The sequence below is a fragment of the Schistocerca nitens genome, chromosome 2 (assembly GCF_023898315.1).
Source record: "Schistocerca nitens isolate TAMUIC-IGC-003100 chromosome 2, iqSchNite1.1, whole genome shotgun sequence".
Lineage (NCBI taxonomy): Eukaryota > Metazoa > Arthropoda > Insecta > Orthoptera > Acrididae > Schistocerca > Schistocerca nitens.
In genome coordinates, this window is record NC_064615.1 from 968234291 (window position 1) to 968256447 (window position 22157).

Consider the following 22157-nt stretch of genomic DNA (forward strand, 5'->3'; position numbering starts at 1 on the left):
CTTCGAAGAAATATGAACGTGATCCGAAGTATCAGAGTGTACTTACTATTTTTCAACCCTCCTGTTTTCCACTCTCCTTTGGCGTGATCACACAGGAGTGCAACATTAACAGTCGCGTGAATAAAACGGCGAAGGGTGACTCTAGGACTCCTCACTTCGGCAACACTCTCGATGCCTTCAGAAATTTAAACATCAAATCACCTTGCGGCTGCTCCAGCACCCGTGTTAGGCAAACTCTCGACACCCTTTTGGTGCAGTTTGCCTACCATCAGGGATAGGAGGATGCAAAACAGGAGGGTTGAAAGGGTATAAGTATCCTTAGGTGCTCGGATCACGTTCGTATCTCGTCGCCCTTTGCACTTGACATTCTGTCAAAACAACAGAAACGGGTACAAAAAGGGGCCGATCTGTAAAAATCAATTTTTACCAGCAACGTAATTTTCAGGGGAATAATCTAATCAAACTAAAGAAATTTGACATGTTATAGTGTTTAGCTCCAAAACAGGTAAACGACCACGAACTTCGTGTGATGTTTTACAGAAATAAATTTGACACACAGAAAACGACACATAGTTGTCAAAACACCTCTGGGTAAATAAAAAAGAAATACATTGTGTTTTGCATAAGGTGGAGTTTAAAAAAAGCACCTAAGTGCTTTGTGTTCTTAGATTTCAATCTATCATTTTATAATACTCTCCAGGGCACTAAAAGTTCAACATTATTACTGATAATAAATAACGAAATTTTAGTTATTGTACGTGTACAGCATATTACAAAAACACACACACACACAAATCTTTAGCTGATTTGGGTGTGTAGAGGGTGCGGAATTTTAGTAATGGATTGCCACCCCTAGCAGCAACAACGACTCCGACCCCGCTGGGCACTGAGTCAAGTTGAGCTTGGATGACAGATAAGAGTTTATCAGTCGCAGTTGCTATCGACTGGTGACGTTCCAGTCTCTTAGCAAATCATTACGACATGTTGCCAGTGGGAGAGAGACCCGGCGAATGTCCTGATCACGACAACAGATGAACGCCATCTGCCTCGACGTGGGCCAGGGCAGCACGCTTAACATCCTGTCTCGCGGAAAATTCTTCAATTAAAATCCGGACGAGTGCGAGCAGGACTCGCACACCGAAGGATCCATTTCAACACAGTTATGTATACAGATAGCTAACACTTGATTCAAGAATCATAAAAGAAGGTTGTATACATGGAAGAAGCCTGGAGATACTAAAAGGTATCAGATAGATTATATAATGGTAAGACAGAGATTTAGGAACCAGGTTTTAAATTGTAAGACATTTCCACTGGCTGATGTGGACTCTGACCACAATCTATTGGTTATGAACTTTAGATTAAAACTGAAGAAACTGCAAAAAGGTAGGAATTGAAGGAGATGGGGCCTGGATAAACTGACTAAACCAGAGGTTGTACAGAGTTTCAGGGAGAGCATAAGGGAACAATTGACAGGAATGTGGGAAAGAAATACAGTAGAAGAGGAATGGGTAGCTTTGAGGGATGAAGTAGTGAAGGCAGCAGCAGAGGATCAAGTAGGTAAAAAGACGAGGGTTAGTAGAAATCCTTGGGTAACGGAAGAAATATTGAATTTAATTGATGAAAGGAGAAAATATAAAAATTCGTAAATGAAGCAGGCAAAAAGGAATACAAACGTCTCAAAAATGAGATCGACAGGAAGTGCAAAATGGCTAAGCATGGATGGCTAGAGGACAAATGTAAGGATGTAGAGGCTTATCTCACTAGGGGTAAGATAGATACTGCCTACCGGAAAATTAAAGAGACCTTTGGAGAAAAGAGAACCATTTGTATGAATATCAAAAGCTCAGATGCAAACCCAGTTCTAAGCAAAGAAGGGAAAGCAGAAAGGTGGACGGAGTATATAGAGGGTCTATACAAAGGCGATGGACTTCAGGGCAATATTATGGAAATGGAAGAGGATGTAGATGAAGATGAAATGGGAGATATGATACTGCGTGAAGAGTTTCACAAAGCACTGAAAGACCTGAGTCGAAACAAGGCCCCCGGAGTAGATAACATTCCATTAGAACTACTGACAGCCTTGGGAGAGCCAGTCCTGACAAAACTCTACCATCTGGTGAGCAAGATGTATGAGACAGGCGAAATACCCTCAGGCTTCAAGAAGAATATAATAATTCCAATCTCAAAGAAAGCAGGTGTTGACAGATGTGAGAACTACCGAACTATCAGTTTAATAAGTCACGGCTGCAAAATACTAACGCGAATTCTTCACAGACGAATGGAAAAACTAATAGAAGCCGACCTCGGGGAAGATCAGTATGGATTCCATAGAAATATTGGAACACGTGAGGCAATACTGACCCTACGACTTATCTTAGAAGCTAGATTAAGGAAAGGCAAACCTACGTTTCTAGCATTTGTAGACTTAGAGAAAGCTTTTAACAATGTTGACTGGAATACTCTCTTTCAAATTCTGAAGGTGGCAGGGGTAAAACACAGGGAGCGAAAGGCTATTTACAATTTCTATAGAAACAAAATGGCAGTTATAAGAGTTGAGGGGCATGAAAGGGAAGCAGTGGTTGGGAAGGGAGTGAGACAGGGTTGTAGCCTCTCCCCGATGTTATTCAATCTGTATTTTGAGCAAGCAGTGAAGGAAACAAAAGAAAAATTCGGAGTAGGTATTAAAATCCATGGAGAAAAAATAAAAACTTTGAGGTTCGCCGATGACATTGTAATTCTGTCAGAGACAGCAAAGGACTTGGAAGAGCAGTTGAACGGAATGGATAGTGTCGTGAAAGGAGGATATAAGATGAACATCAACAAAAGCAAAACGAGTATAATGGAATGTAGTCGAATTAAGTCGGGTGATCCTGAGGGTATTAGATTAGGAAATGAGACACTTCAAGTCGTAAAGGAGTTTTGCTATTTGGGGAGCAAAATAACTGATGATGGTCGAAGTAGAGAGGTTATAAAATGTAGACTGGCAATGGCAAAGAAAGCGTTTCTGAAGAGAAATTTGTTAACATCGAGTATAGATTTAAGTGTCAGGAAGTCGTTTCTGAAAGTATTTGTATGGAGTGTAGCCATGTATGGAAGTCAAACATGAACGATAAATAGTTTAGACAAGAAGAGAATAGAAGCTTTCGAAATGTGGTGCTACAGAAGAATGCTGAAGATTAGATGGGTAAATCACATAACTAATGAGGAGGTATTGAATAGGATTGGGGAGAAGAGAAGTTTGTGTCACAACTTGACTAGAAGAACAGATCAATTGGTAGGACATGTTCTGAGGCATCAAGGGATCACAAATTTAGTAGCCAGCCGGAGTGGCCGTGCGGTTCTGGGCGCTGCAGTCTGGAGCCGAGCGACCGCTAAGGTCGCAGGTTCGAATCCTGCCTCGGGCATGGATGTGTGTGATGACCTTAGGTTAGTTAGGTTTAATTAGTTCTAAGTTCTAGGCGACTGATGACCTCAGAAGTTAAGTCGCATAGTGCTCAGAGCCAAACAAATTTAGTATTGGAGGGCAGCGTGGCGGGTAAAAATCGTAGAGGGAGACCAAGAGATGAATACACCAAGCAGATTCAGAAGGATGTAGGTTGCAGTAGGTACTGGGAGATGAAGAAGCTTTCACAGTATAGAGTAGCATGGAGAGCTGCATCAAACCAGTTTCAGGACTGAAGACCACAACAACAACAACATGTATACAGATAGATCATTCAGACCGGTAATCGAGAATCTCGACGATTTTTGCCTGTTTTCGATGTAGGCAAGATATACACTATGTGATCAAAAGTATCCGGACACCTGGCCGAAAAAGACTTCGTGGCGACCTCCATCGGTAATGCTGGAATTCAGTATGGTGTTGGCCCACCCTTAGCCTTGGTGGCATCTTCCATTCTCGCAGGCATACGTTCAGTAAGGTGCTGGAAGGTTTCTTGGGGGAATGGCAGCCCATTCTTCACGGAGTGCTGCACTGAGGGAGGTACCGATGTCGGTCGGTGAGGCTTGGCATGAAGTCGGCGTTCCAAAACATCCCAAAGGTGTTCTATAGGATTCAGTCAGGACTCTGTGCAGGCCAGTTCATTACAGGGATGTTATTGTCGTGTAACCACTCCGCCACAGGCCGTGCATTATGAACAGGTGCTCGATCGTGCTGAAAGATGCAATCGCCATCCCCGAATTGCTCTTCGACAGTGGGAAGCAAGAAGGTGCTTGAAACATCAGTGTAGGCCTGTGCTGTGATACTAGCACGCAAAACAACAAGGGGTGCAAGCCCCCTCCATGAGAAACACGACCACACCATAAGACCACCGCCTCAGAATTTTGCTGTTGTCACTACACATGCTGGCATATGACGTTCACCGGACATTCGCCATACCCTCACCCTGCCATCGGATCGTCATATTGTGTACCGTGATTTGTCACTCACACAACGTTTTTCCACTGTTCAATCGTCCAATGTGTACGCTCCTTACACCAAGCGAGGTGTCATTTGGCATTTACCGGCGTGTAATTATATCACACGAAAAAATGTATTTTTTGTGCTTTGTTACCCGACTGTCTGTCCTGTTAAGACTCCTTTTTCTCGGGAATTGGCAGACACACACTATGTGATCAAAAGTATCCGGACACCCGCAAAAACATTAACTGCATTGTGCTGCCACCTAATGCTAGGTACTCCATATCAGCGATCTCAGTAGTCATTAGACATCGTGAGAGAGCAGAACGGGGCGCTCTGCAGAACTCACGGACTTGGAACGTGGTCAGATGATTGGGTGTCACTTGCGTCATACGTCTGTGTGCGTCTACCCGTTCCTGAGTAAAACGGATGTTAACAGACGGACAGAGAGACAGGCAGCTGGACGGACAATAAAATGATCCTGATGTGTGGCTTATGAGCAGCGGCTCGACCACGAAATCCATGTTTTCTCACCTCCTGATTAACTGTCATAATATTTGCAGTGGATCCTGATGCAGTTTGGAATTCCTGTGTTATGGTGTGGACAGATGTCTGCCTATTACACATTACGACCCTTTTCAATTGTCGACGGTCTCTGTCATTCAACAGACTAGGTCGATCTGTACGCTTTTGTGCTGTACATGTCCCTTCACGTTTCCACTTCACTATCACACAGGAAACACGTGAGCTAGGTATGTTTAGGAGTGTGAAAATGTCGCACACAGACGTATGACGCAAGTGACACCCAATCATCTGACCACGTTCGAAGTCCGTGAGTTGTGCACAGCGCCCCGTTCTGCTCTCTCACGATGTCTGATGGCTACTGAGGTCGCTGATATGGAGTACCTTGCAGTAGGTGGCAGCACAAGGTAGTTAATGTTTTTGCGGGTGTCCGGATACTTTTGATCACATAGTGTGTGTCTGCCAATTCCCGAGAAAAAGGGGTCTTAACAGGACAGACAGTCGGGTAACAAAAGACAAAAAATACATTTTTTCGTGTGATATAATTACAAATGATCAATTTTCTGATTTTCCCCCTTCACTTGTGATGTGAGACCTTGCTTATTGCCAAATTTATTGATTATAGTTCAACGAGAAGTACCCTATAGGTTTCGGTGATCGAGTTTGAGACTATCAAAATATGTGGCATAAATAGTCGTATCCCTTGATTGCACTGACTTAGAAGGTAAAATTTTTTACGCCACCAAGTGACCACAGATCTCAGTCCGTGATATAGCTTTGAACGACATGCGTCTACCCGTTCCTGAGTAAAACGGATGTTAACAGACACACAGAGAGACAGACAGCTGGACGGACAATAAAATGATCCTGTAAGGCTTCCTTTATTATTGATTGAGGTACGGCACCCTAAGAAGAACATCACAGTCGCCTATAAGATAGGAGTGCTACGACACGTCCGCAGAATTATGAAATTTGGAAGGTGGGAGAGAGGTAAAAACGGATGATGAACTGTGAAGAAGTAGTGTGACTCATACCTGGACAGCTCACTCGATAAGACCGTTGCCCATGAAATTCAAAGTCCGGGTTCGAGTCCCGGTCCGTCACTCAGTTTGTCTTCCAGGAAGTTTCGTAATCGTAGTTGTGTGACATTGTAAACTGTTATTTATTAGAGTAATTTGCTTCTTGCAACATTCATGACTGCGTGTTAGCGTCTTTCTCTGCCTGTGGCACGGAAGCGAAATGTGCATGTCGTTTGATATCATTGTGTTGTCAATGGCCTTGGCCTCTGTCCTCTACGGAGCTGCGTGCCAACCGAGGAGTGTGTCTTCAGCAGGTGGAGCAAAACACGAGGAATTTCCCTTCCCTCCGGCGCTACAATAAAGAGATTCTGCTTCAGAGCCAAGTTGGCCCCACCCCATCACGTTGTCCTGCACGCTAGCATGATTTCCGTTCGCTGGTGAGGCCGCAGCTGCCTGCAGCAGGCGAGCAAAGGCCTCAGGAGGCGCACACCCAGCGGGCAACCTAGCGCCAACGTGATATCGCTGTTTTCATGAACAGTGTGTTTTACCTACTGCATTAAAAACTACTAAAGACAGCGCGAATTGCTAGGAGTAATGTTCGCTAGATAACACCGGATGTACCAAGGAAAACTTCTAACTCCGGTTAAGTACATAGGATCCGACAGCTACGACAATGACTTGATGCCTTGCTAAGCACCAACACATCTCCATTGAACTCTATGTACTGCTCTAGCAAGGTTCCAATTTTTGAATTCCTCAAAAAATAAATTTGATCCCAAGTCTGGACAATACTCGTTTGCAGCAGGGAAAAAACCACTTCATTCCACGAAAATTCCTTCCCTTCAAGATATTTATTTTAGAAGTTATATCAAAGTCTTGTTGTTGTTGTTGTTGCTGCTGCTGCTGCTGCTGCTGTAGTCTTCAGTCCGAAAGCCGGTTTGATGCAGCTCTTCTTGCAACTCTAAACTCTGCAATCCTCTTCATCTCCGAATAATTACTGCAACTTACATCCTTCTGAACCTGCTTCTGTGTTCATCTCTTAGTCTCCCTCTACGACTTTTACCTTCCCTTCCCCTCCACCCCTTCCCCCCTCATTTTCCTCCAATACAAAATTGGAGATCCGCTGATATTTCAGAATGTATCTTACCAACCGGGCCCTTGTTGTAGTCGCCGGCGGGAGTGGCCGAGCTGTTCTAGGCGCTACAGTCTGGAACCGCGTGACCGCTACGGTCGCAGGTTCTAATCCTGCCTCGGGCATGGATGTGTGTGATGTCCGTAGGTTAGTTAGGTATAAGTAGGACCTCAGAAGTTAAGTCCCATAGTGCTCAGAGCCATTTGAACCGTTTGAACCTTTTTAAAATTTCTCATCTCCCCAGTTCTGTTCAGTATCTTTGCATTAGTCACTTGATCTACCTAATCAATCTTCAGCATTGTTCTGTAACACCACATTTTAAAAGCTTCCATTCTCTTCTTATCTGAACTGTTTATCGTCCATGTTTCACTTCCATACAAGGCTACACTCCATACAAATACTTTCAGAAAAGACTTCCTCCACTTAAATCTATATTCGTTGTTAACAAATTTTTTTTCCCAAACACTTTTTTTGCCTTTGCCTGTCTACTTTTGATTTCCTCTCTACTCTGGCCATCATCACTATTTGACAATAGTAAAACTCATCTATTACTTTTTCCATGGTTTCCTTTACTGCGTGCTCAACGTACAGAACTGAATAACATAGGGAATAGGCAAGAACACTGTCTCACTCCCTTCGCAACCACTGTTTCCCTTTCATAGCCCTGGACTTTTGTAACTACCGTCTGATATCTGTACAGGTTGTAAATAGCCTTTCCGTTCCTGTATTTTACTCCTGCTATCTGCAGAATGTCCAAGAGTGTATTCAGTCAACATCGTCAAAAGCTTTCTCTGAGTCTACAAGTTCTGTAAAGGTAAGATTGTCTATCCTTAACCTGTCGTCTAAGATAAGTCGCAGGGTCAGTACTGCCTCACGTGTTCCTACATTTCTCCGAGGTCGTCTTCTGTAAAGAATTCGAGTTATTATTTTGAAACCATGACTTATTAATCTGATAGTTTTGTAATATTCACAGCACTCAGAACTTTCTTTCTTTCGAATTAGAATTATTATATTCCTCTTCAAGTTTTGCCAGTCTCACAGTCTTGCACACCAGATGATGTTGTCTACTCCAGCGACCTTGTTCCGACTTGTGTCTTTCAGTGCTCTGTGAAAGACTTCTCGCAGTAAAATACCTTCCATCTTATCTTCATGTACATCCTCTTCCATTTCTATAATATTGCTTTCGATTTCATCTTCCTTGTACAGACCCTAAAGGGAGATAAATCTGACGAATACAGTTCGATGTATTTAAAAACTCTGCTCACGCTACTTTTCTGGCACAACCTTAAATGTGTGACCTTGCGCATGATCCCGGTATAGCGTCCCCAGTGCTATATTACGAAAAGACTTACAACGGAGTTTATAAAGAAGGGACATTTAAAAATTGAATTATATATATATATATATATATATATATATATATATATATATATATATATATATATATATTATAATGTACCCGTAAAATAATAATTTGTCTGTGTAAGTTTCGAGTGCAAAGAAATATAACTAAATGATCTAAAGAGACGACAAGATACGCTCTTTTGTTAATTTTTAGTCGTTTTCACTTCTTCTCTTGTCTTCATTGCGTGTAGGCGGACATCTTGCGTGTGCTGGCAAATGTAAGCATATTTGTACGAATTAAGCAGATAATATATTGATTTAATATTAGTGTGCACTTTTAATTTGTAAGAGGTGATCCCGATTTCATGTCCGCCTTCCTTGAATTAACCTGCATTCAAGTAATTTACAGTTCAACAATCGCAGCGGCCGATACAGCCAACGACGACATTACGTGGCGATATTAACTTATAAAAAATTAGCGGAAGCGAAAAACTCGCCCGCTATTAACATAATGTTCATTTTTCTCCACAGCCGCACGAAGTTGCAGAAAATACGTAGCTTTAAGATCCTTATTTTCAGTACCAAAGCCGAGAGCCAGAGCCAGGACTCCGACTACAATGCAACGGTTAAATGGTTCAAATGGCTCTGAGCACTATGGGACTCAACTGCTGTGGTCATCAGTCCCCTAGAACTTAGATCTACTTAAACCTAACCAACCTAAGGACATCACATACACCCATGCCCGAGGCAGGATTCGAACCTGCGACCGTAGCAGCAGCGCGGCTCCGGACTGGAGCGCCTAGAACCGCAAGGCTACTCCGGCCGGCTGCAACGGTTAACGGAGGTAAGAAAAAATACTCTCGCGCGTGTGTGGGCCGCAATTGTAATTAATAACTGAAGATTTTTGCTTTAAGGTGAACTGACTAGGCGAGGAAATTAATATGAAAAGTTTATTCCATTGTTCAACTTATATGCTCATGTTTTAAGATTCAGCGAGTCTAACATTCATTAACGTAACAAATAATTTAAGATTAATATTGTTAAAAATAACTTCACAAAAGCATTTAATCGTAAATCAAAATTGAATGAAATATCATTTTTATTAAGGCCCACCACGTAAGTCGGCAACAATCAAAATAATAATAATAATAATAGTATATTAAATTACGACGGCCGACGGACGCGAGATTGGCGCCGCAACTTTGGGGCCCGATCAAAGAAAAGGCGAAAATTATTTAATCTGAGTCTATTGTAATGAATGTAATTATGTATGTGCCTAATTGTTGTAAAATATTTATGCCTATATGAATTCCTTTAAATGTACAACAACAAAACCACACCCTGAGGAGATAAAGTGTAGAAAAGAAAAAGGATTTCGAGAAAGAAGAATAATTAAGGTAAGGCCTATTGTGCAAGCATCCTGTGTAGCTCTGCGCGGAATATCGAACCCATATGCACATGAGATACCTTCGGTGAAAAAATAGTAAGTAAAGTGCAATTTAAACTGTGTGTATTTGTGTGTCTATTTTTGAAGGGGATAATTATTCGTGTATGTATCAGTGTTAAAGATTTGTCAGTGTCTTAAAGTGAATTTATTATGGGTAAGATAGGACAGTCTAAAGCATCCGTACCAGAAAAACAAAATTCTGTTAACATGAAAAGTGAGGATCAATTGCAAAACGTAATTTCCGGAGCGGGGGGCGAGGATCTGTGGACAGTGAATGACGCTCCACAGCAGAATGAGAGTAGAGTAACAACAACTCCAGTGTCTGGGCAGGGGGGCCAATCGAGTGCTAGATTAAGCGGGGCACCAGTATGCTCACCGACTGCAGACCATTTTGCTGAATTTCTGCGTAGGCTCGAACAAAGAGACAGAGAAATGGACCAAAAACTGGCTCAAATGCTACATGAGCAGGAGAAAAAATTAATGCAAAAGCTCATTGAGCAAGAGCAGCGCAGTGAAGCGAAACTAGACAGTATCCAAAGCGAACTTGCCGAGATGCGGGACGCTTGCAAAGAAATACCAGATCTTGTGCAAAGCTTAGCCGGCGAGATGCAAAAATTACAGATATCGCAGGCTAGGCTTGAAGACAATGTCCAGACTTTAACCAACCGCGTGGATAATGTGGAGATAGATGCACGGAAAAGTATTGATACATATTTGGAAGTGCAAGCTCAAAAAGTCGAAAAAGAATTTAATGAATGGCTAGAAGTAAAGGATCGCGAGATATCAGCGAAGATTGAAAGCGACGTAAAAACAGCTGTAGAACAAGCGACTGCGGGCGCGAGTGTAAATATTGACGCTAGCGCTGCCGCACTACACGCCGAATTAACACAAATCAAATCCCGTGTGACCGCGGAGTTGCCGAATTGGCAACAGGAGGTCGCGCAGAGACTGTCTGTGCTGGAAAGCAATGTAAACAGTGGCGGACAGATAATGAATCCGACTCCGCGTACTGATTATTATAATAACGCTGACGGTATGCAGGGTGCGAGTGCGCAACCGCAACCTAATGGGAATTACGGGCACGAACAATATGCGATACCGTGCAGCGCACATCACGAAGTAATGAATGCCACAGAAGGTAGCAATCAGATGTGCAAAAAGGAGGACAATGTGATAAAACACAGGACATTCCAACCCTTCAATAGCGAAAAACGAAATGTCCATCCTGTGGTATTTATTAAGAGCTTCAGGAATGTGATTCCCAGGACATGGACGGAAAGACAAAGAATACAGTTCGTGGTCTCCTTTATTCAAGGTGACGCGGCACTGTGGGCCACCGACGTGTCCGAAAAATGCCTAACGATGCAACAGTTTGAAGGTGCTTTCTTGCAAAAATTCTGGTCCGATAGCGTCCAAGAAAGACTACGGAAGGAGTTGTACAGTCCAGAAATGTACAACCCTCAGGTGGGAACGTTACGCAAATATTTTGAAAAGTACATAAGCAAAACCAGGTACTGTGACGAGCCGATGTCCGATCGTGACATAATTAGATTAATAAAAATGAAGTTGCCCAGTGAAATTAAAAGATATTTCATCAATGTGCCCGAATATGATATAGAACAATTCATGGAAATAGTGGATTCTGTTGACTTATTGATCGAAGACATGAAAACCGAAAACAAGTGGAACCATGCAGGCTGTAATCAACAAAAAGCCGATTACAATGGCATCCACAGTAACTGTAGTACCTTAGTACCAAATGGTAACGGGAATAGGCAAGAGCACCGGCAACAGAATCGAGGCACAAACAATGGCAATGGTTATAACGACAACGGTTATAATCGTCAAAATCAGAAGAGACATCATGATGGACGCATGACTAATGGGTATAATGGTAACGGCAATCCATAATGGCGGAACAACCGAAATCAGTGGCGTGGTTGTAATGAACCGACACCACAGTGGCAACAAAACACAGCGCCACAATGGAACGCCAACCCAGGTCCATCACAGAACATGTCAGGAAGTTACAACCGACCACCGCAAAACCAAAGCCATACACAGTATCAAAATACACCATCGGGGAGGCAGGCAGCCAACCCAACAGTAGCAACAACAACAACCAGAACCACAATGTGAGGTTAGTGGAAGTGTCAGACAACTGTCAACCCACTAATGCTCATCCGTTAAACTAAAGACAGCCACAATACGCTCTCCGTTGTTGGCTGCAGGATGGTGTAGTGAGGGCACATTCACGGATGACAGCCATAAACTTTGTATGCTGAGATACAATGAGAGAATAAAAATAGAAAAGGAACTTGTAGACATACCGCAGAGATGTAACCGAACCGACAAAAGTGTTGTGCAGGCTATATTGCAAACAGGTATGTATGGAGCACCAATACAGATAATAGTCGATACCGGTGCGTCAATCAATGTCATGAGTGCCAATTTTTACAAGTACTTGAGTCAAAATAATAGAATACCAGTATTGCCAGTGAAGAATTGTCGTGTAACAGGTGCAATAGGTGCACAATCTCATATCATAAAGTACCAGGTGCAAGTCGAGTTTACGGTAGGAAATGAAGCAATGAAAAGCTCGTTCCTAGTAGTTAAGGGATTAGGTGTTGCTTGCATCCTGGGGATGGAATTTTTACGCAAGAGGGACGAAAAAATCGAAGCTTGTGCGGGGAAGTAAGCCTTATGAATGAGGGTAGACGTGTAATCTTGCCATTGTTGAGGACACGGGAAGTGCACGGTAAATATTGCCGGAACTTTCAGTCTAGATTCGAAGAAATACAGGTAATGAATTTATATTCTGACTTAAGTATAAGACAAGCATATTATAAAGAGTTTATTAATGAAGACAGAAAGGAAAAAAGGAAACTGATAGCCATGAAAGTCAGGGAGTCGGAACATTTGACTGAAGCACAACAAAACGAATTGACTCAGCTACTTACAGATTATGAGAATGTGTTTTCGGAAAAACCGGTGTTATCGAGGGCTACGCCTATAACATCGAAGTGGGACCTCACGATACTTTCTGTCACGCAAACTACACCATCCCGTGGTCAAGGAAGGAGGCAGTTACGAAGGAAATGAGAAACATACTTACAAAGACGTTCGCTCAGTAGAGCAAGTATTTTTTTCAGTGTGTAAATGTTCAGATTTTAGTGTAACATTTAAAGACAATGAGGCACACAAGATTAGTGTGATTCAATTTTGTAGATGTTAAGGAATAACAGTATTTTTAAGCAATTGCATTTTGAAAGAAAAATGAACGTAGCTTTAAGAATACTTTACAAATTTCATTTTTAAAAATGCTTTAAAAATATTTTTAAAAAATCCAACCGCATGTAATGCTGAAAGAATTCTTCATTAACGTGTCATGAATATTTTTTGAACTGTAGTAGTAATGAAACTTATGAAATTCAATATTATAGTGTATATGTTGTTCCATGTATTTATGTATGTACCGATCCTGAAATATGCTCAGTCATAATTTACTAAACAACATGAGTGCAGGGTGTACATCACCCAAGGTACCTCATGTGTTGTGGACAAGGTACAAAGCAAATCAGTAAACGCGACTAACGCTAAGCGCGGTTAAAATATGCCATCTGCTAAGGCAGAGATTTGCACGAATTTATCGTGTAAACAAAAGTCTCAAATCTAATACTAATCTAGGAACTTGCACGCTAGGCCTAGATTCAAAAGTGTGTAAAATAATGCGAGAAGCAAAGTTTTGTAAAGTCGAGCCTGGCTCTGGAGGGCAAGTACGCAATGAATAGGCAGACATGACATGGGGACTTACCTCAGATGAGACGGAAATACAATTGTATAGCCAAACGTCTGAAGGCAAGTACGACTATAGTGGAAAATGGAACGAGGTAATTAGTGCGAGAGATTGGTAAAATCCAGCACGAGCCAAAATCCAGTTCAGACTGAATGAAATACATTAGTGTTTGTGAACCAATCGAAAAAGTTACTTTAAGCAGTGTGAAAAACTGTGAAGGTGAAACTGTGATACGGACAGTGAAGAGCTAGTATTGAGCGTTCAACAGCGGTGAGGACGCCAAACGCTAATATTACGCACGAAAAACTGTGAATTTGCTTATAAATGTGAACTGTTGAACGTGAAGTGAACCCACAGTCAATATTTTTGGGACAGACTGTAATTCCAGTGAGTACAATAATGCGAGATTGGAATGCGATGCATGGACTGTTGCAAAACAGCGACCGCAGAAACGGCGGATATTTGTGCTAAGCTCGTATTGGGAACTCACCAGTGCCTACGAGTGCGGCGAAAACATAATTTTATCAAGACAAAAACTGACGTGTAATGGAAATAGTATCGCATCGAAACTGCATTCACGGGAGAAGATCCATGTCACGTATTCTGCAAGACAATGCTGGCTTGACACTCGGAAACTGGCGAAAACTTAACAACTGCCGCACTAATAAATGCTTCTTTGCCCCTAGCGTAACCATCTGCAGCGGGAGGGAAATATTACGTTGGTTGTGTGTATGTTTCATGTACTACGTCGGAGATGCGTAGCAGAGCTGACTCCTGCCAACAAGCGCGGGGGGCGGATATCATCACACTCAGCCACGCCCGGCCGAGATAGAAGCGCGTCGCCACCCGTGCAGCCGATCAGCTGATTCTGGCGTTCCACGACGGCGAGAGACACCCTGGCGTCGAGCGGGCGTTGACCTCTCCGCAGTAGCCGCGAACGCCGAACTCCGAACACACCAACCGGCGACGTCGTGAGCTAAACGCAGCGGCGTAGATCATCAACGACACCGCAATAAATTACGACGACATATAAATTGTTATAATGACCTCATTTCTTTGCATAGTGCAACGAAAAATTGTTCGTAACGTATGCACATCCTGTCCTCCAATGACATCCCAGAAACAATTAAGTGAAAGTAACCAAAGCAGTTAGTCTGTCGCTCCGCCGAGGTTTTCCCCAGGGTTTCCCTACGGCCGCGCCAAAGGGGGAGCGAACAGTTGACACCCCTGGGACTGCTAAAATTACAGACTAACTCGTAATTGTACACCTTCGAACACTGCATAAACTGCAACCACAAAAAGAAGCAGCCAAAATGAATGTATCAATGGAACATGTCACAACATAACTGTCAAATCAATTGTATTCTATGTCCTTTTCTTTTGTACAGGCCTATAGTCGTAACCAATTGTGTATTATATTGTTATGTAAATAACTTTATCTGTATCACACTTTGTGTGCAACGTACAACAACTTAAACATACGATGTGACATATGTAAACTGTGAAAGAAAAATATGCGTGTGGACACTGTGGACATGAAATAGGAAATATTTATGTCAAAAAACACGAACATTTTTTATGACATAAACATTTCGGGGGGCAATATAGCGTCCCCAGTGCTACATTACGAAAAGACTTAAAAAACGGTATTTATAAAGAAGAGACATTTAAAAATAGAATATTATATATATATATATATATTTTATAATGTAACAGTAAAATAATAATTTCTCTGTGTAAGTTTCGAGTGCAAAGAAATATAACTAAATGATCTAAAGAGACAAGATACGCTCTTTTGTTAATTTTTTAGTCGTTTTCACTTCTTTTCTTGTCTTGATTGCGTGTAGGCGGACATCTTGCGTGTGCTGGCAAATGTAAGCATATTTGTACGAATTAAGCAGATAATATATTGATTTAATATTAGTGTGCACTTTTAATTTGTAAGAGGTGATCCCGATTTCATGTCCGCCTTCCTTGAATTAACCTGCATTCAGTAATTTACAGTTCAACAATCGCAGCGGCCGATACAGCCAACGACGCCATTACGTGGCGATATTAACTTATAAAAAATTAGCGGAAGCGAAAAACTCGCCCGCTATTAATATAATATTCATTTTTCTCCACAGCCGCACGAAGATGCAGAAAATACGTAGCTTTAAGATTCTTATTTTCAGTACCATAGCCGAGAGCCAGAGCCAGGACTCCGACTACAATACAATGGTTAACGGAGGTAAGAAAAAATACTCTCGCGCGTGAGTGGGCCGCAATTGTAATTAATAACTAAAGATTTTTTGCTTTAAAGTGAACTGACTAGGCGAGGAAATTAATATGAAAAGTTTATTCCATTGTTCAACTTACATGCTCATGTTTTAAAATTCAGCGAGTCTAACATTCATTAACGTAACAAATAATTTAAGATTAATATTGTTGAAAATGAGGACTTCACAAAAGCATTTAATCGTAAATCAAAATTGAATGAAATATCATTTTTATTAAGGCCCACCACGTAAGTCGGCAACAATCAAAATAATAATAACTATATATGACGGTAGTATCTGTTCTCGGAAGAACAGTTACCGTGGATGACCATGCAGCTTTGCTAGAAATGAAATGATAATTAAATGGACACCCTAGCTGCAAACAGGCGTTGATGTACTTCATTGGGGACATGTTGAAAATGTGTGCCCCGACCGGGACTCGAACCCGGGATCTCCTGCTTACATGGCAAACGCTCCATCCATCTGAGCCACCGCCGGCACAGAGGGTGGTGCGTCTGCAGGGACTTATCCCTTGCACGTTCCCCGTGAGATCCACATTTCCAACATGTCCACACAACTACATTCGTAGTGCGCCTAATAGATGTTTGCCCATCATACTCATTACTCGTGGCAGATTAATCCACCAAGTCCCGTACGAGTTCGGGCATAGCGTGTGCGTTCGCACAAGATGGTCAATGTCCGGGAAGCCATATTTTAACTATATATGACGGTAGTATCTGTTCTCGGAAGAACATTAGAACTACTGACAGCCTTGGGAGAGCCAGGCCTAACAAAACTCTACCATCTAGTGAGCAAGATGTATGAGACAGGCAAAATACCCTCAGACTTCAAGAAGAATATAATAATTCCAGTCGCAAAGAAAGCAGGTGTTAACAGATGTGAAAATTACCGAACTGTCATTTTAATAAGCCACGGCTGCAAAATACCAACACGAATCCTTTACAGACGAATGGAAAAACTGGTATAAGCTGACCTCGGGAAAGATCAGTTTGGATTCCGAAGAAATGTTGGAACACATGAGCCAATACTGAATCTACGACGTATCTTAGAACATAGATTAAGGAAAGGCAAACCTACGTTTCTAGCATTTGTAGACTTAGAGAAAGCTTTTGACAATGTTGACTGGAATACTCTCTTTCAAATTCTGGAGGTGGCAGGGGTAAATTACAGGGAGCGAAAGGCTATTTACAATTTGTATAGAAACCAGATGGCAATTATAAGAGTCGAGGGCCATGAAGGGGAAGCAGTGGTTGGGAATGGAGTGAGACAGGGTTGTAGCCTATCCCCGATATTATTCAATCTGTATATTGAGCAAGCAGTGAAGGAAACAAAAATTCGGAGTAGGAATTAAAATCCATGGAGAAGAAATAAAAACTTTGAGGTTCGCCGATGACATTGTAATTCTGCCAGAGACAGCAAAGGACCTGGAAGAGCAGCTGAACGGAATGGACAGTGTCTTGAGGATATAAGATGGACATCAACAAAAGCAAAACGAGGATAATGGAATGTAGTCAAATTAAATCGGGTGATGCTGCGGGAATTAAATTAGGAAATGAGACGCTTAAAGTAGTAAATGAGTTCTGCTATTTGGGGAGCAAAATAACTGATGATGGTCGAAGCAGAGAGGATATAAAATGTAGACTGGCAATGCCAAGGAAAGCGTTTCTGAAGATGAGAAATTTGTTAACATCGAGTATAGATTTAAGTGTCAGGAAGTCGTTTCTAATGGTTCAAATGGCTCTGAGCACTATGGGACTCAACTGCTGAGGTCATTAGTCCCCTAGAACTTAGAACTAGTTAAACCTAACTAACCTAAGGACATCACACACATCCATGCCCGAGGCAGGATTCGAACCTGCGACCGTAGCGGTCTCGCGGTTCCAGACTGCAGCGCCAGAACCGCGCGGCCACTTCGGCCGGCGGAAGTCGTTTCTGAAAGTATTTGTATGGAGTGTAGCCATGTATGGAAGTGAAACGTGGACGATATATATTTTGGATAAAAAGAGAATAGAAGCTTTCGAAATGTGGTGCTACAGAAGAATGCTGAAGATTAGATGGGTAGATCACATAACTAATGAGAAGGTATTGAATAGAAGAGAGGTATTGAATAGAGAAGAGAAATTTGTGGCACAACGTCACTAGAAGAAGGGATCGGTTGTTAGGGCATATTCTGAGGCATCAAGGATCACCAATTTAGTATTGGAGGACAGCATAGAGGGTAAAAATCGTAGAGGGAGACCAAGAGATGAATACACTAAACAGATTCAGAAGGATTTATGTTGCAGTAGGTACTTGGAGATGAAGAAGCTTGCACAGAATAGAGTAGCATGGAGAGCTGCATCAAACCAGTCTCTGGACTGAAGACCACAAAAACAACAACTCAAAATTAAATATTCTGTCTTGCTGAAAATTAACATTTTGAGAAGTGCGACTGTAATATTATATGGTTTATAATTTGAACAGCAAACAGCGACAATATGTAAAAAAAACACACACACACACACACACCACATGTCATAAAGAAAGCGTGTAACCGTCTGAGGATGAATCACAACGATTCGAAACCGGTAACGGTACCCTTTGAATAAAGGAACTGAAAGTAAAGTTGTGGCTGGTTTCATTCCTAACACCATCAACATTTTTCTTAAAACAACAGCCACGGTCTCCATCATGTCATCCTATGACAAAATTGCATTAAGTGACAAATAGGGTTTAAAAAGTTTTTTTTTTTAATCAAACCACGACCGGTTTTGCATTTCTTACTGGGGCCACGTTTTGTATATGTTATTTGTTCGCTTCTGTATATTTCTAAACCAGAAAATGAGATTTTTATTGCAGCAGTAAGTAAGACAGGCAATTTGAAACTGGAACTGGGTGACAATTTCAGCTGTTTACTAATATAGATGTACAATACATGATATTATTCAACAAGTATTGAAAATGAGGTGGGAAGGCGCCAGCAAAGCATACTACACCTGGATTTAGAAACAAACTGACAGAATGGCTAAAGAGATAAAATATTTGGTGTCATGTCACAGGCAAATTCCTTATATCACACGCCTCGGAGACTAAGTGAAATCGAATCATTTGACTCCCATGTGCCACCGCTGCTCATCAGCTCTCAGCCAGTGCCATTGTTGTATAACTTCGTAATATCGACACAGAATAGACTAACATCTGAACATGGTCTGAAACTGACAACTCGAATAGTTTAAGAAGCTGGTACGTTCCTGCCGCAATGCTGAAACGATTGTAACTACACGGTCCAGTTATATTAACGGACCACCGCCTATATTCGACGTCAACGTGCAATTAACACTCACAGATGGCACATGGCGGCACTAGCAGCGGAGGGTATACAAAAGCATGTCGGGGGAATGCGGAAAACAGTACAGTAGTTTGAAATGATAATTAAATCAAGACCCTACCCTGCCGACGGGAGTGGATATACATCAACGGGAACAGTTGAAAATGTGTGTGCCCCGACCGGTACTGCAACCTGGAATCTCCTGCTTGCATGGCAGACGCTCTATCAAGCTGAGCCACTGAGGGCTCTTTCTTCAGGTCTCCAGACACGTTAAAATCACGTGGGGAGAGATCGGGACTGTATGGAGAATGTGTGAGGGCTTCCCAGCGAAACTTCTGCAGCTCAGTCCCAACAACCTTGGCAACATGCGGCCCCGGCAGCAAGATGACTAATGATCAAAAAATTTAAATTGAACCGCTATACACCGCGGAGAAAACAGTGCGACTGCAGGAACTCATCCCTTGCACGCTCCCCGTGAGACCCACATTCCCAACTTAACGTCCACACACTACATTCGTAGCGCCCCTACCCATTATACTCATTACTCGCGGCAGACAATCTTACCGAATCCGGACATGTCCGAAAGAACAGGGGCACTACGAATGTAGTGTGTGGACATTAAGTGGGGAAAGTGGGTCTCACGGGGAGCGTGCAAGGGATGAGTCCCTGCAGTCGGACTGTTCTCTGTGCGCTCGGTGGCTCAGATGGATAGAGCGTCTGCCATGTAAGCGGGAGATTCCGGTTTCGAGTCCAGGTCGGGGTACAGATTTTCAGCTGTCCCCACTGATGTACACTCCTGGAAATTGAAATAAGAACACCGTGAATTCATTGTCCCAGGAAGGGGAAACTTTATTGACACATTCCTGGGGTCAGATACATCACATGATCACACTGACAGAACCACAGGCACATAGACACAGGCAACAGAGCATGCACAATGTCGGCACTAGTACAGTGTATATCCACCTTTCGCAGCAATGCAGGCCCTATTCTCCCATGGAGACGATCGTAGAGATGCTGGATGTAGTCCTGTGGAACAGCTTGCCATGCCATTTCCACCTGGCGCCTCAGTTGGACCAGCGTTCGTGCTGGACGTGCAGACCGCGTGAGACGACGCTTCATCCAGTCCCAAACATGCTCAATGGGGGACAGATCCGGAGATCTTGCTGGCCAGGGTAGTTGACTTACACCTTCTAGAGCACGTTGGGTGGCACGGGATACATGCGGACGTGCATTGTCCTGTTGGAACAGCAAGTTCCCTTGCCGGTCTAGGAATGGTAGAACGATGGGTTCGATGACGGTTTGGATGTACCGTGCACTATTCAGTGTCCCCTCGACGATCACCAGTGGTGTACGGCCAGTGTAGGAGATCGCTCCTCACACCATGATGCCGGGTGTTGGCCCTGTGTGCCTCGGTCGTATGCAGTCCTGATTGTGGCGCTCACCTGCACGGCGCCAAACACGCATACGACCATCATTGGCACCAAGGCAGAAGCGACTCTCATCGCTGAAGACGACACGTCTCCATTCGTCCCTCCATTCACGCCTGTCGCGACACCACTGGAGGCGGGCTGCACGATGTTGGGGCGTGAGCGGAAGACGGCCTAACGGAGTGCGGGACCGTAGCCCAGCTTCATGGAGACGGTTGCGAATGGTCCTCGCCGATACCCCAGGAGCAACAGTGTCCCTAATTTGCTGGGAAGTGGCGGTGCGGTCCCCTACGGCACTGCGTAGGATCCTACGGTCTTGGCGTGCATCCGTGGGTCGCTGCGGTCCGGTCCCAGGTCGACGGGCACGTGCACCTTCCGCCGACCACTGGCGACAACATCGATGTACTGTGGAGACCTCACGCCCCACGTGTTGAGCAATTCGGCGGTACGTCCACCCGGCCTCCCGCATGCCCACTATATGCCCTCGCTCAAAGTCCGTCAACTGCACATACGGTTCACGTCCACGCTGTCGCGGCATGCTACCAGTGTTAAAGACTGCGATGGAGCTCCGTATGCCACGGCAAACTGGCTGACACTGACGGCGGCGGTGCACAAATGCTGCGCAGCTAGCGCCATTCGACGGCCAACACCGCGGGTCCTGGTGTGTCCGCTGTGCCGTGCGTGTGATCATTGCTTGTACAGCCCTCTCGCAGTGTCCGGAGCAAGTATGGTGGGTCTGACACACCGGTGTCAATGTGTTCTTTTTTCCATTTCCAGGAGTGTATATCAACGCCTGTCTGCAGCGTAGGGTCTTGATTTAGTTATCATTTCATTCTAGAGCTCTACATGGTCACCAATGGTGTCTGTTCTTTCGGACGCTCTATACCATCTTCATCCATCTTCATATAGTACCATCTTCATATAGTACAGTAGTTGTCATAATGCGGAAACGGAGAGATTAATCGAACGTCGATAACGGTATCATCATTGGCTTTCGGCTCAAGGATGGAAATATTTCCGAAACGGCAAAGTTTCTAAACTGTTCGTGTGCCGCCGTAGTCAAAGTATAACGGACATTGCAAAACGTTGCTATCCAAATCCGGCGCCGTGGCTACTGTGGTATACCAAGGTCCATAGGTGACAGGGGTGAATGATGGCTACAGAGATGTGTGCGGGTGAATAGATGTTCAACTGTTGAGCAACTAACGCCTAGATGAACCAAGGAGATACCAACTCCTCAACGACCGTTCAGCGAACGTTGCTGCGTACGGGTCCCTGCAGCAGCCACCTGGTTCATGAACCCATGCTGACTCCAGTTAGATCGGCGAAGGTTTGAAATTGCGCAGCAGTACCGCAACTGGCCATCCACTGAGTACCGACAAGTGCCATTTTCAGGTGGACAACATTTAAGCTCCATAAGATAGAAGACCATTGATGTGTAGGCCGGCCGAAGTGGCCGTGGGGTTAAAGGCGCTGCAG